The sequence below is a fragment of the Pinus tabuliformis genome, chromosome J (genome assembly GCF_031772625.1).
Source record: "Pinus tabuliformis cultivar Carrire ecotype Pingquan chromosome J, CPIR1, whole genome shotgun sequence".
Taxonomy (NCBI): domain Eukaryota; kingdom Viridiplantae; phylum Streptophyta; class Pinopsida; order Pinales; family Pinaceae; genus Pinus; species Pinus tabuliformis.
In genome coordinates this window covers 1,023,092,425-1,023,105,869 of record NC_142295.1, presented here as the reverse complement: position 1 = coordinate 1,023,105,869, position 13,445 = coordinate 1,023,092,425, and the positions used below count along the sequence as shown (strand labels likewise).

Genomic DNA, 13,445 nt, shown 5'->3' with positions numbered 1-13,445 from the left:
TTGAGAGAAGCTTTGTCACAATGTGACATTGGACCATGCTTGACCATGCTTGAGGATGGTTGGTTTTCATATTGAGATCATGTTTTTCACAATCTGACATTGAACCATATTGATTATTGACCATGATTGATTTTCATATTTAAACCATGTTTGTCACAATTGGACAAGGGATTGTCGCATTGAGACAATCTTTGTCACAATGTGGCATTACACCATGGTTGACGATGGATGAAAATGGTTGATTTTAATGTTGACAAAATATTTATCACGATGCGATGTTGGACCATGGTTGACCATGATTGATTTTCATATTGACAGAATCTTTGTCACAATGCAACATTGGACCATGGTTGATCATGGATGACCATTGTTGTCACAATATGATGTTGGACCAAGAGACAATCTTTGCCACAATGTTACCATGATTATTTTTCATGCTTGATCATAATTGACCATGATTAACCATGGTTGACCATGGCTAACCTACATATTGAGACAATATTTGTCACAACTTGATGTAGGATCATGGTTGACCATGTTTGACCAATGTTGATCATGATTAACCATGATTAACCATCGTTGACCATGATTATAACCCTAGGATTAATATTATAAAACATATGAATAATATTATATCCTAGGATTATGAACCTTTAAATTAATAAACCCAAGGGATTGATATTATAAACCCAAGGGAATAATAAACCCAAGGTATATAAACCCTAAGATAAATATTATAAACCCTAAAATAAACATGGTTGATTTTCATATTGAGAAAAAACTTGTCACAATGTGACGTTGGACCATGCTTGACCATTATTGATTTTCATATCAAAACAATATTTGTCACAATGCGATTAATAAACTCAAAGGATTTATATTAAACCCTATGATTAATATTATAAACTCTATCAATAATTTTAAACCCTAGGAATATGAACCCTTAGATTAATAAACCCAAGCGATTGATATTATAATCCCAAGGCACTAATAAACCCAAGGGATTAATACTAGAAACCGAAGGGAATAATATAAAACCCAAGGGATTAATATTGTAAACCAAAGGTGTATAAGCCCTAAGATAAATTTTATAAATGCTAAATAATATTGACCATTATTGACAATGTTTGACCATGATTGACCATGGTTGGCCATGATTGAAAATGGTTGAACATGGTTGACCACAGTTGACCATGGTTGACCATGATTGATTTCCATATTGAAACAGTCTTTGCCACAATCTAATGTTGGACCAGATTGACCGTGATTGACCATGGTTGACCATTATTGATTTTCATATTTAGACAAACTTAATCACCATGCGACTTTAGTTTATTTTCATGTTGAGACAATATTTGCCACAATGCGATGTTGGACCATGATTAGTCGTGGTTGACTATGACTAGTTTTCATATTTAGACAATCTTTGCGACAATGCGATATTTGACCATAGTTGACCATATGACCATGATTAATTTATAATAATTATTATAAATTATTATAATAATAATATTTTATAATATAATAATTCTCTATAAATACATATTTATTAATATTAATATTTTCTATTTATTAATATTAATATTAATATTTGCTATTATGATTAATCATATATGATACAATTAATATTCATTTTTAATTTTAATTTAAAAAAGATATAAATAAAAATTCATTTTATTTTAAAATCTATTTCAAACCAATTTAAACCAATTTATGTTTTATTTAAAATTTAAATGTAAATATTTATTTAATTCAATATTATCTCACAACATTTATATCGAATAATGCCATATTATATTACTTATAAATAATATAACTTAATAATAAAATTTAAAATTAAATTAAAAAATTAAAAAATAATAAATCTTACTGAATAATTCCATATTATATTAGTTTATAAATAGTATAACTGAATAATAAAAGTTAAATTAAAATTAAAATAATTTTAAAATAATAAATCTTAAATTTAAAAAATAATTATTAATATATTGAATAAAGATCATAATATATTAAATAAAAAATAAGAATTTAAAATTTAATAATTAGAAATATATTGTTTAAAAAAATAATGAATGATATTTCTATATGTATGATTACAAAATGGAAAATTATTTTTTATATAATATATTATAGGTTTATATTGAAGTAAAAATTCAAAATATTTATAATAATATTAAATAAATTTCATATTTTTAATAATATCGAATAAAATAAATGAATTTAAAGAAGATTTTTTTAAAAAAACTATCAAATAACTAGAATCCTACTGTGTATTAATAGTACCATATGTATTAATATCAATGCTTAATTAGTGATAATTAGTTATAATGTCGTTTTTATGGTTTACCATGATTTTCTAGAAACCCTATGGATCCATTTTTCCATAGGGAACTTTGTATCGTTGTCATTAAAGATAGCTAGCAACAAATGTCTTCTCAAAGTTACAAGATTCAACAAAATGTAAATTTTAAATTGTTTTTATATATACATGAATATAAATTATTTCTTCAATTTCTTCATTTTCATTAAATCCTTTTATAAAAATCTACTAGAAATTTATGTTTTATTTATATATTTTCATGTTTTACAATAAAAGTACATTTTATCTCATCACAAAAAATGAAAAACGTCCTAAATTTTTAATATATATATATATATATATATAACTTATTTTGTAGATCATTTAATATCCTTGGAATTTGAAGGACATGAATAGTGAGCAAATTAATTGTGTGATCTCTTGTATTTTATATTCTAAAATATTACAAAAATGTGCAAAGGAGATGAATAATAGCTTTGAACTAAACTTTATCACTATACCCAAAACTATTTTTCCAATTTAAGTATATTTACAATATTGTTAAAATGAGCTATCACTATTAGAGAAAATTAATTGTTTAATAGTTAAGTTGCTCTTGTACTTCATATTTTAAAATATTCCAATTCTAAAATATTTCAAAAATTTTCAATTTTGGTAAAACTAACTCTGAAACTAAACATTATCAATATACTTAAAATTATTTTGCCAATTTATATTTTATTTACAATGCTTTTAAAATGCTCTATAGAGACAACCAAACCAATTAACTGTTTGATTTTTTATTTTTTCCTTGTACTTAATATTTTAAAATATTCCAAAAAATTGCTATTAAGAGAATAATATCTCTTGAACTAAAAGTTATTAATATAATTAAAATTGTTTTTCTCATTTATATTTTATTTTCAATGTTGATAAAATGGATTATTCCAATAGAAGCAAATTACTTGTTTGAATTTTGGTTTTAGTGGTGTACTTCATATTCTCACATATTCCAATTCTACAATACTCTATAATATTTCAAAAAAATTGTAATTTAGATAAAAATAGCTGTGAAACTAAACGTTATCAATATACCTAAAATTATTTTGCTAATTTTTATTCTATAATAATTGTAATTTAGATAAAAATAGCTCTAGAACTAAACGTTATCAATATACCTAAAATTATTTTTCTAATTTATATACTATTTACTATGTTGTTGAAATGTATCCTTAGTGTAGAATATCTCATAATCTTATAAACAACGACAAGATTAAACAAGCCTTCACTCTATTGTTATCAGTGAAATTCAAAAATATTCTAAAATCTACCATATAAATTCACTCAATTTTTTTTATATCTAAAGAACAATTTCGAAGGCAAAGCTTCCAGAGTAATGACGGGTTCATACGGTTTCATACGAGTTCATATTTAGTTTTTTTAACTGTTGGGTGATAATGTTACTTATACCTTTTAAGATATTTGCAGAAGGTATATTGGTATAATATCAAAAATTTACAAGACTATTTTGATGTAAGGAGGATTTAGTATATACTATAAAGTTTCACATCATCCAATCTAGAAAAATCTTGCTTTATTGCAATCAACTCTACTTCAAGAGAAATGTTGCTATGGCATCCTTTGCAGCTTTATATTTGTCTTTGTCATGATAGATATGGCTTATATTGTTTCATTTTTTTTTAAATCAATACCTTTTCATTTGACATGCGATATTTGAATTTCTTTTAGTTATTTATGGAATGAAAAGATAATTCATCTAGCATTGAATGCAAACTAAACGTTCCCTAGGTGCGGCTGAGTTTTTAATCCACAACTTTACTGATAGCTGGTTTTCTTTGGTTTCTGAATACACAGGGTCTTGTCCTATCTCGTAGCATGTATGTAAATTTTAAGTGCATGTGCCTTGTTAGTCCCTGCCATCTGGCATCTGGCAGGGACTATAGTAATCGCAGGGACCCCGACTTAGCATTAGTTGACCCCTTTGCTTCTCTGTTATACGGCGGTTAGAGCGCGGATATCCTAAGTTTCTAAAGCACTCACTCCTTCGCCATCCTTCGCCATCTTATTTGGCCTCTTCCCGAGGCGGAAGAGGCCCGACCATAGCCTAAATTGCTATTTAGGCCGAGTTTCTTATGCGTGACCGTCAACGGTTTGCAGGCATTGGGCGATTAATGCTAGCATTACTTTGCGATGTTTGGGATTTTAATTTGTATTATCTTCAATCAGGTATATGCTAAGGTTGCAGGGTATGCTCCCTTCCGCTTGGTCTTAACAGGTGTTGTGCACGTGTGCTCTGTGGCATGATCCTCATCAACAGGTGTATCGCTGCGGTGTATCGCTGTGGAGATTGAATGAAAACCAATGCTGGTAGAGCTCGATATGATGCTGAGAGCTCTGAACCTGGTCCTGTCGCTGCGGTGGAGAGTTCTGAACCTGGTCCTGTCGCTGCGGTGGAGAGTTCTGGAGCAGAGTCACAGATTGTTGGCCGAGATCAGGTTGGGTTCGAACCTGCGACGAACAATATAACTCATAATATTATCTACCATGTCCAGGCACAATCTATATCTTCATTCTGCCTTGGTGTTCACGTGCAAAGTAAAACCTACTGCTTCTGCAATCAATGTAAGTACATTTCAACCATTTATACAGCTCTGAAACCATACATATGTCGATGTTCCACTAATCAAATCAAACATATATGAAATGATTTGGAATGGTATCTATGTTACAGGCGGCGTGCAGATATTTCCTCATAGAAACTGGAATCGCTCTGTTTATTGCATTCGTCATCAATGTGGATCTAACTTCATTCCGTTCTTCCGCAAGCATATCTCCGGATGATATAACTAATCGTGCGAACTTGGAGCTCAATAAATCATCTTTTCTGCTGAAAGTAAGTCAAGATCCTTATAAATCGGAAAGATTTTTTCTTTCGATTTAGTTGGGAACTCCTCCTGCCTCGAAACACTGGAAAAGCTTACTTTTTTCCTGCAATTATAAGCCATGGGCTTCTCTAAGCAATGGACGGCGATGTGCTTACTCTGAACATGGATTTCCCATTCCTTGCTGCCTGCTCAGTAGCCCTTAACGAATTTCTTAAAAAGCCCAGGTGAAAGCCTTTTTTGCTCTGTCCGAAAGAGCTCTGGTTTTCTCTCGGTGCGAGGGTCCTATTCTGAACCAGCCGCTATCACTTTGGTTGCAGGAGAGTATAAATCAAATATGACCGAGATCAGCAAGAAATGGTAGCTGCAAATCAGCAAGAAATGGTCGGGCGCATGGGAGGCCTATAAATCAAATATGACCGAGATCAGCAAGAAATGGTACCTGCAAATCAGCAAGAAATGGTAGCTGCGCCCGACCGGTGGAACCATGTTTGGCCACTACACCCCTATCGAATACGAGTCACTTCTTAACATTGCTTAAATCGGTGAGAAACGGTAGCTGCGCCTGACGTGGGGACATAAAGATTCTGGTATGTTCCGCTGGACGTTGATTAACCTGACACTTGGTATTCATGCGGTAGCATGAAGTCCAGCTGCAACGAATTTTATATTTTTATATATTCTAATTGTTATATTATTTTATTTAATAATTTTTTATATAACTTTTACTTATTAGATTTTTTCTTTTTTATTACCAGCAGGTATGTTTATTAACAAGTCCAATAAACCCGGAATCGAGGTTAGCATCGAGCGTTTACAAATTGAACCATTTTATCTGTTTTTGTCCGGATTATAGCAAAATAGCCATTTTTTTTTTGAGGTTCGAATACACTATTAAAGTAGAATAAGCAGAGAATGGGGAAAAATAGGTTTGGGAATGCAATGGCTTGATTGGGCTTGAATGGACTTCTGGTGGCTCTGATTTGTCTGTTCTTATCTGGAATTTGAGAATTCTGTTGCGCCCAGGCGCTGGAGGAAACGCTCTGCCTGGCAGCGCAAGCACCTCTTCAAGGATCGAGCCTGTAATTTGGCGAGTGTCGAGCCTGTAATTGGCGGAGGGGCTTATCGGCTAGCGTGATTCGAACCCTGTACAGGTCTGTCCTCTGAATTTTTTTTAATACGTTTTTAACTCCCCAATTTTTGATTTCTCTGTTCGAGGTTTATACGTGTATTGGCTTTTGAGAGGGGGCTTCGAGTTTTTATGGAGAATTTACAGGAAGGTTTTGAAGTTATTTTGGCGTTAATTAACACTGGGGTTTTGTATTTCGAGGGTTTTGTCAGGGAATTTGATTGATTTAATCCACCATGGGGATTTTCCCTTATGGGTTATTCATCTGTTTTGGGTTTTCTTTTAATGGGTAATCAAGGCAATGGTTGCAACATGTTCTTTGTAGCGATTTAACCTCTGGCTCTCTGAGAAGGTTACCTACTTAATTTATCAATCGATACACATTCAATCTGATATTTGTTATATGGTTCCCTATTTTTGTGATCAGGTAACATTACCCTTCGGAATTTTGTTTCCTGCTATCTGCATCCATTGTGTATTTAATAGATTGTGAGTTCTTAATTGGATTTCAAACCTAGCTAGACTGCCCAGCCATATCCTGAATGTGTTTCTTGACTAATTGTTTTCATTTGATTCGAGCATTGCTGGTAACATTACCTTGGATGGTTTACAGTTTGGTTTATCAGGGTTATGTGGCTACTGCAGATTGTTTTCTTTGACTTCACTATACATATATATTTTCGGTGTAGACATAGAGAAGTTTCTCCTACTTTCTTAAAAGGATGCTATGCAAGACAGAACTACTTACGTGTTGTCTATTCAGGCTTATGCATATTATGCAGGAGCTGGAAATTGTGCCGCTACATTTCTTGTAAATTTTGATTCAAATAATGTTGAGAGAGTCATCTTTAATGGTCAGCACTATAGTGTTAAGTTAAATGTTGGAACAAACAAAATTTCTCTGTTGAATATGACGGTTGGTCTACAGGTTGGCTTCAAAACCTTTTAAGCCGCTGCTCATGTTCCATGCCTTCAATTTTTTGTTGGGTAGATTTCAAACTAGTGACAGACACGTGTGTCTATGAGCTACAACTTAAACTTGAACTGTTTGATAATTAGGTTTTACTGTATCTGTCGGTACTTCTGGAAGTGGCCAGTCATCTCTTAGTACATCCACATATACGGTATCAACATAAGTGACTTATTTGTTAAAAAAATTGGAAGGTTCTGTTATAACTTATTGCATGGTCTCATATTATCAATTGGCTTGCAGGGTTTAATTAGGATTCTATCTAAATTTGCTGGTGGATCTGCTTTAGCTGCCAAGGCACTTCTTGATCTCAATATAAGCGGCATTGTTAGAGATATTCTGAAAATAATCTACAGAAAACATAACAAAATTGTTAAAAAATGGCGTTGGCAAATAAGTTATTTTCCAACATTTATTAAATTAATCATGATAGTCTAAAATAATTATTGTCTTACTGGAAATATTTTCTCAACCAATCCTCCCCTTGTCTCCATATCCAATCTGACTCTCAATTACAATGATTAAGCTTAATTAAAATGATTTAATTACAATGATTAAGCTTAATCACTATGACAAATCTTCTTCAATTTCATGACTCAAAGGTAATCTATTTTTTGCATATTCTCCTTTCATATTTAACGTAGGAGTGCGTTTATAAAGATATTTGTTTGTGTTCTGTGTTCAATTTTTATTGATCCTTTGAATGTTTACCTTGAAGTACATTCCCTCCTCTGGCCAATGATAAATATTTGTTACGCAGGTGGTCGAAGATGCATGTATTTGTTTGACTCGGATTGTAGAATCTTTTGCCTCTTCTTCTGAGAAATTAGATGAACTCTGTAATCATGGCTTGGTTACACAAGCAGCAAGACTTATATCTGTCGGTACTTCTGGAAGTGGCCAGTCATCTTTTAGTACATCCACATATACGGTATCAACATAAGTGACTTATTTGTTAAAAAAATTGGAAGGTTCTGTTATAACTTATTGCATGGTCTCATATTATCAATTGGCTTGCAGGGTTTGATTAGGATTCTATCTAAATTTGCTGGTGGATCTGCTTTAGCTGCCAAGGCACTTCTTGATCTCAATATAAGCGGCATTGTTAGAGATATTCTCACTGGTTCTAGCCTGGTGCCAGGCATGTCAGGTTCCCTTGCTCTGGACAGACCCACTGATTAGGTACTTAAAATATTATCGTTCATCTAACTGTTATTCGTGCTGTGTTAAAAAGTTGAGACACATATTGACTATCCGATCTGAAACCACACGTGAATAGATTTTGCTTGAATGGTACTAGACAAATAAAATAAAATAGACATTTATCTGTATTGGAGAGTCAGGGAGTTTCATTTAGAATATTCCCATTATTGTTTTTCAAATTCTATGTTATTTCGACTTTTTAACTTCATGTGCTAGACAAATTATAAAGAAAATGCATATGCCATTGCTGTGGAACTCTAGTTTTTCTGTAGCAAAACTGAAGTAGTTATATCTTTCTATATGAACATGCATGCACCTGCCCCTCTGTCCAATAGCCTTCTTCTTTGTAGGAGAGTTCTATTGATTGCAAATCTCGTGTAGTGTCTTATTTCCAGGCATTTTGCTTTTGGTCTTTGTTAGTAGCTATGTAGTTACAAGAATGGCTGAGGCTGGAGTTTACCGGAAAATCTTTTGTTGGCAGAGAGTTCTAGGGATTGCAAATCTCTTGCAGTGACTTGTGTCCAAGTCCAAGCCTTTTGCATGTTTTGTATTTTGTGTTTTTTCATCTGCTGTCCAGGGTAGTGACAAATGCCCAAAAAATTGTTTCTTGTGGCTTGGATTGTAGGTGTGTGTTACCTGGCATAAAACTAGTCATGACTAACGAAATTGTCACAATTCAACCGGGAGAACTTACGTTTCTCTGTAAGTGAATAGCGAAGCTGTTGCAATTTTTAGTTCGAATGTCAGTCTATGCATGTTTTGCATTTTGTGTTTTTTCATCTGCTGTCCAGGGTAGTGACAAAACTGTAGCATTCCTATTGACCGAAATCAATCCAGAGCTATCCTTTAAACCGGATCTGAAGGTGTACAGTAGGGTTGCAAAGGGTTAGCTTCATTTCAACTGCCAGGTCCAACATACCTCAAATGGTGCACAACTGTCAATGGTGGCTTGTGGATCAAAGACTTTTAACATTTGCAGATGCTTGTGCTATGTATCTAGACTTGTCTATCAATCAACAACTACAACATTTCCCAAAATTTATTATTGATGAAATACATACTGTTAGGATTTTTATGCCACATATCCCACAATGGGGTGCAGGTGCAACCAAAATTCTCTTTTCCCATACATCATTTGAGCATAACTCATAAGCAGTAATGTGACTGTACAATAGGGATCTGTTGTTTTATTACAAGTTACTAATGCTACACCTCTGCCCAAGCCCTAATAAGGTTACAACGAACTTGTGAGGGTACAAGAATTCCTCCTATGGCCAAACTTGGTCCTAGCAAACAGAAATAAATGCCATTGCCTTACAGTAGGGTTGCAAAGGGTTAGCTTCATTTCAACATTTCATAGATTATTGTGGTAATGCCAGAATTGTTCATGTGACACATATACACATGTTCTGTCTCTTACTGATGGCCATACTCTTGTCTATCAATCAACAACTACAACATTTCCCAAAATTTATTATTGATGAAATACATACTGTTAGGATTTTTATGCCACATATCCCACAATGGGGTGCAGGTGCAACCAAAATTCTCTTTTCCCATACATCATTTGAGCATAACTCATAAGCAGTGATGTGACTGTACAATAGGGATCTGTTGTTTTATTACAAGTTACTAATGCTACACCTCTGCCCAAACCCTAATAAGGTTACAACGAACTTGTGAGGGTACAAGAATTCCTCCTATGGCCAAACTTGGTCCTAGCAAACAGAAATAAATGCCATTGCCTTACAGTATGGTTGCAAAGGGTTAGCTTCGTTTCAACATTTCATAGATTATTGTGGTAATGCCAGAATTGTTCATGTGACACATATACACATGTTCTGTATCTTACTGATGGCCATACTCCGTTTTAAAAGCAGAGATCATTCTTCATAATACAGAAACTCACGAACTACTTTGAGTTTTGATAATGAAGTTAATAGTCACCCAACATTTATCCCTCAACACTACTAGTGAAAGATAAACTTGGAATTAGCCTAAAATTTGCTTCTATTTCATGGAATCTTTATGGTAACTTCAATATGGCTAATGTTAAAGAAGAGCTTGGAAATCTTCCTACAGGATGGCATATTCATTACAAATCAACTTGGCAAGCTAGAATTGTATGAATCAAATAGTGTTGGAAGGTTAATTATCGTTAAGGCAAGTATACCTTACCCAACTTCAGGCTTAACAAAGATACAACCCTTAATTCGATATTGTCATGCCTGTAGGAGAGTGCTTTCGAATGGTAGGCTAATAAAGCTAGTCAACATCAAATAATGTACAACAAAGGTTTTGCTCTTTATTAACAGGCTTTCGAATGGTAGGCTAATAAAGCTAGTCAACATCAAATAATGTACAACAAAGGTTTTTCTCTTTATTAACAGGTTTCTGACTTGAAGTTCCAACTACACTTTATGAATGAAATCACCAAATATGGTTATAAAATAGAAGAGCTTTAGTTCACAGAGAAAACAAAATGGGAAAACATCCATTTTTATCTCAAAGCAAAAACAAAAACAACACAGAGCCCTTCCCTCAACAGAATTTGTGACAACAACAAATGGTTCCAAAACGTAAATAAGGTGACCCGTCATACTTTGACCTCACAATCCACGATTCCACACTAGCATGAATGAAGATGACTAATTCCGAGGTGTCAACTCTGTGATTGCACCTTAACTGCTCACTGAGCATAAATAGTGCAATTAGCATCATTGTGAATAGATGAAATGAATGTATCTTTTATTTAACACCCAATAGTTTCACGGCAGTGTTCAATCAATTGGTTATACGCTTAATCCATTCCTCCAGTATTGGAATTGCAACAATTAAATCCAATTTCATGTTCGTGAGCCTCTTCTTGGCATCGAAGGGCAGTTATGGTCACACATTGTTACAGGGAACAAACTGAGTTTAAAAATGTCACAATTCAGAATCTGAAAGCACAAAAATACTTTCATCACTATTTCTTACAGTCAATCAGATTTTAACTCCACCTTATCAGATGTCATCTCTCAATGAACTAGACATGTAGAAACTGCTTTTCAGAATTACCCTGTGTCTGCGGTGCCTAATCTCAACACTTGTATTTAAATTTTGTGGACTGGTTTTCTGTTTAGGTACAGCTATGTAGCATTTTGGGATGAAATCACATTGTTGGAACAAGAAGCAGAAGGAAAGAAACTTGGTGAGAGACTGAATGGTAAAATTCCAAAGGTCAGTCACAAGGTTTGCTGTTAAAATTTTTGTATTTATTCCATATTCGGGGTTTAATCTTGTTGAGATCAGAAGAGGACAATAGATCTATTTTGATCTCTTCAACAAACGCTAATCCAGTTATCAAACAAGCAGATTTATAACACCACTTAATATAGATGAGAATAAGGATGTTCATATACCATTTCTCCATCCAACATAAAATAATTTTATTCATGTCCAACAAATGACCGCTAAAGTAAGTCAATGGGACTGCCGTGTCATTGTTGTTCACAATCTGCCTTTCAGTGATCAGAGACTGAATGGTAAAATTATTGTATTTCTTCTATATTCTGGTTTTATTGTTTTTGATATTATAGGAGGACAGTGGATCTATAGTGATCTCTTCAACAAAACCCATGACCAAGGGAGCAATCCAGGCTTTGATGCTTACGAAGCCAATATCCCCTGCCAACTCTATGGCTTCCAGATCAAACCCCATGAATAAGGGAGCAATCCAGGCCCATAGCTGCTACAGCACCAACACTTCCATTAACCAAGGGAAACATTCTCAATTACTCCAAGCTTGTTCAAGAAGTACACCAACTTCATCCAGGGACAGAGAGAATGTCAACAGCTCAACCATAGAAATACGTAGGAGTCTCACTGCTCTGTTTCCACACACATTTATTATCATGATTGTACTTGATTAAATAATCCTGAAGCTACCCTGCTTCTCAACTTGCTATTATTGTATCGTGCACATGGCAATTTGTTTGGTAAGAAGTTACATGTTGAAAGCTGTTGCACAAGCATTGTGTCTTTTCCAGCTTTACATTGTTGAACATTTGGAGTTTCCGTCCGAACAGGCCAGTGATAGTCCTGTTAGAAGTGTGCTCTATGTTGTTCCAAGAGAGACAAGAAAGTTTCAAGGTTATAAGCTGCCTCCAGATACCAGATATTTCTGAGATTTTTGTGGGGGCCCAAATGTTTGAACTTTGGCCAAATATTGCTTTTGATTCAACAGTATGTTACGTGAACAATTTGTTCCGTATGCTTGGCTGGATGCATGACACTTTAACTGATTGTGAGTCTGATGTTCTAAACTGTTACATGGTTTGTCATATGCATAACTAAATACACTTACAATTTTTTTGCGGTGCCTAATCTCAACACTTGTATTTAAATTTTGTGGACTGGTTTTCTGTTTAGGTACAGGAGACAACAACTGTACACTGTGGTTTCTATAGTGAACGTGGAGGCTTTGATATTGATCTTGAAGATAAAAGATTTATGAACAATTGTAAAGCTGTTGTGTCAACCTGCACATTTGGTGGAGGAGATGATCTTTACCAACCTATTGGCATGTTACAAACATCATCAAAAAAGGTTTGTATTTATAACTCTCAAGTTATTCTGATTTGATATTAAATCAGAGTAGTTCTGATTTAAGTGGATGAAATTCAAGTGTGCTATGTAGCATTTTGCGATGAAATCACATTGTTGGAACAAGAAGCCTTTCTAAGCTACCCTGGGCACCTAATTTCGCATTTACTACTGCCGCCACATCCATCATTCCATATGCTATTTGCTCCCCATGTCAGATCGATATGCCCATCATTAAATACTGGCCTGATCCAATCTGATCTTCAAGATTATTTCTGCACTTAGATATTGACATAGATGCTCCCCATGTCAGATCGATATGCCCATCATTAAATACTGGCCTGATCCAATCTG

General features: G+C 34.0%; 1 pseudogene across 1 annotated transcript; it reads left to right on the top strand.

Moving 5' to 3' along the window:
• The first annotated feature begins 7,870 nt into the window (after nucleotides 1-7,870).
• On the top strand, nucleotides 7,871-13,111 carry LOC149230341 (E3 ubiquitin-protein ligase UPL3 pseudogene; annotated as a pseudogene). Its single transcript, XR_016248399.1, has 4 exons — nucleotides 7,871-7,903; nucleotides 8,062-8,232; nucleotides 8,322-8,483; nucleotides 12,918-13,111. The product of XR_016248399.1 is annotated as an E3 ubiquitin-protein ligase UPL3 pseudogene (transcript).
• The last annotated feature ends 334 nt before the right edge of the window (nucleotides 13,112-13,445 follow it).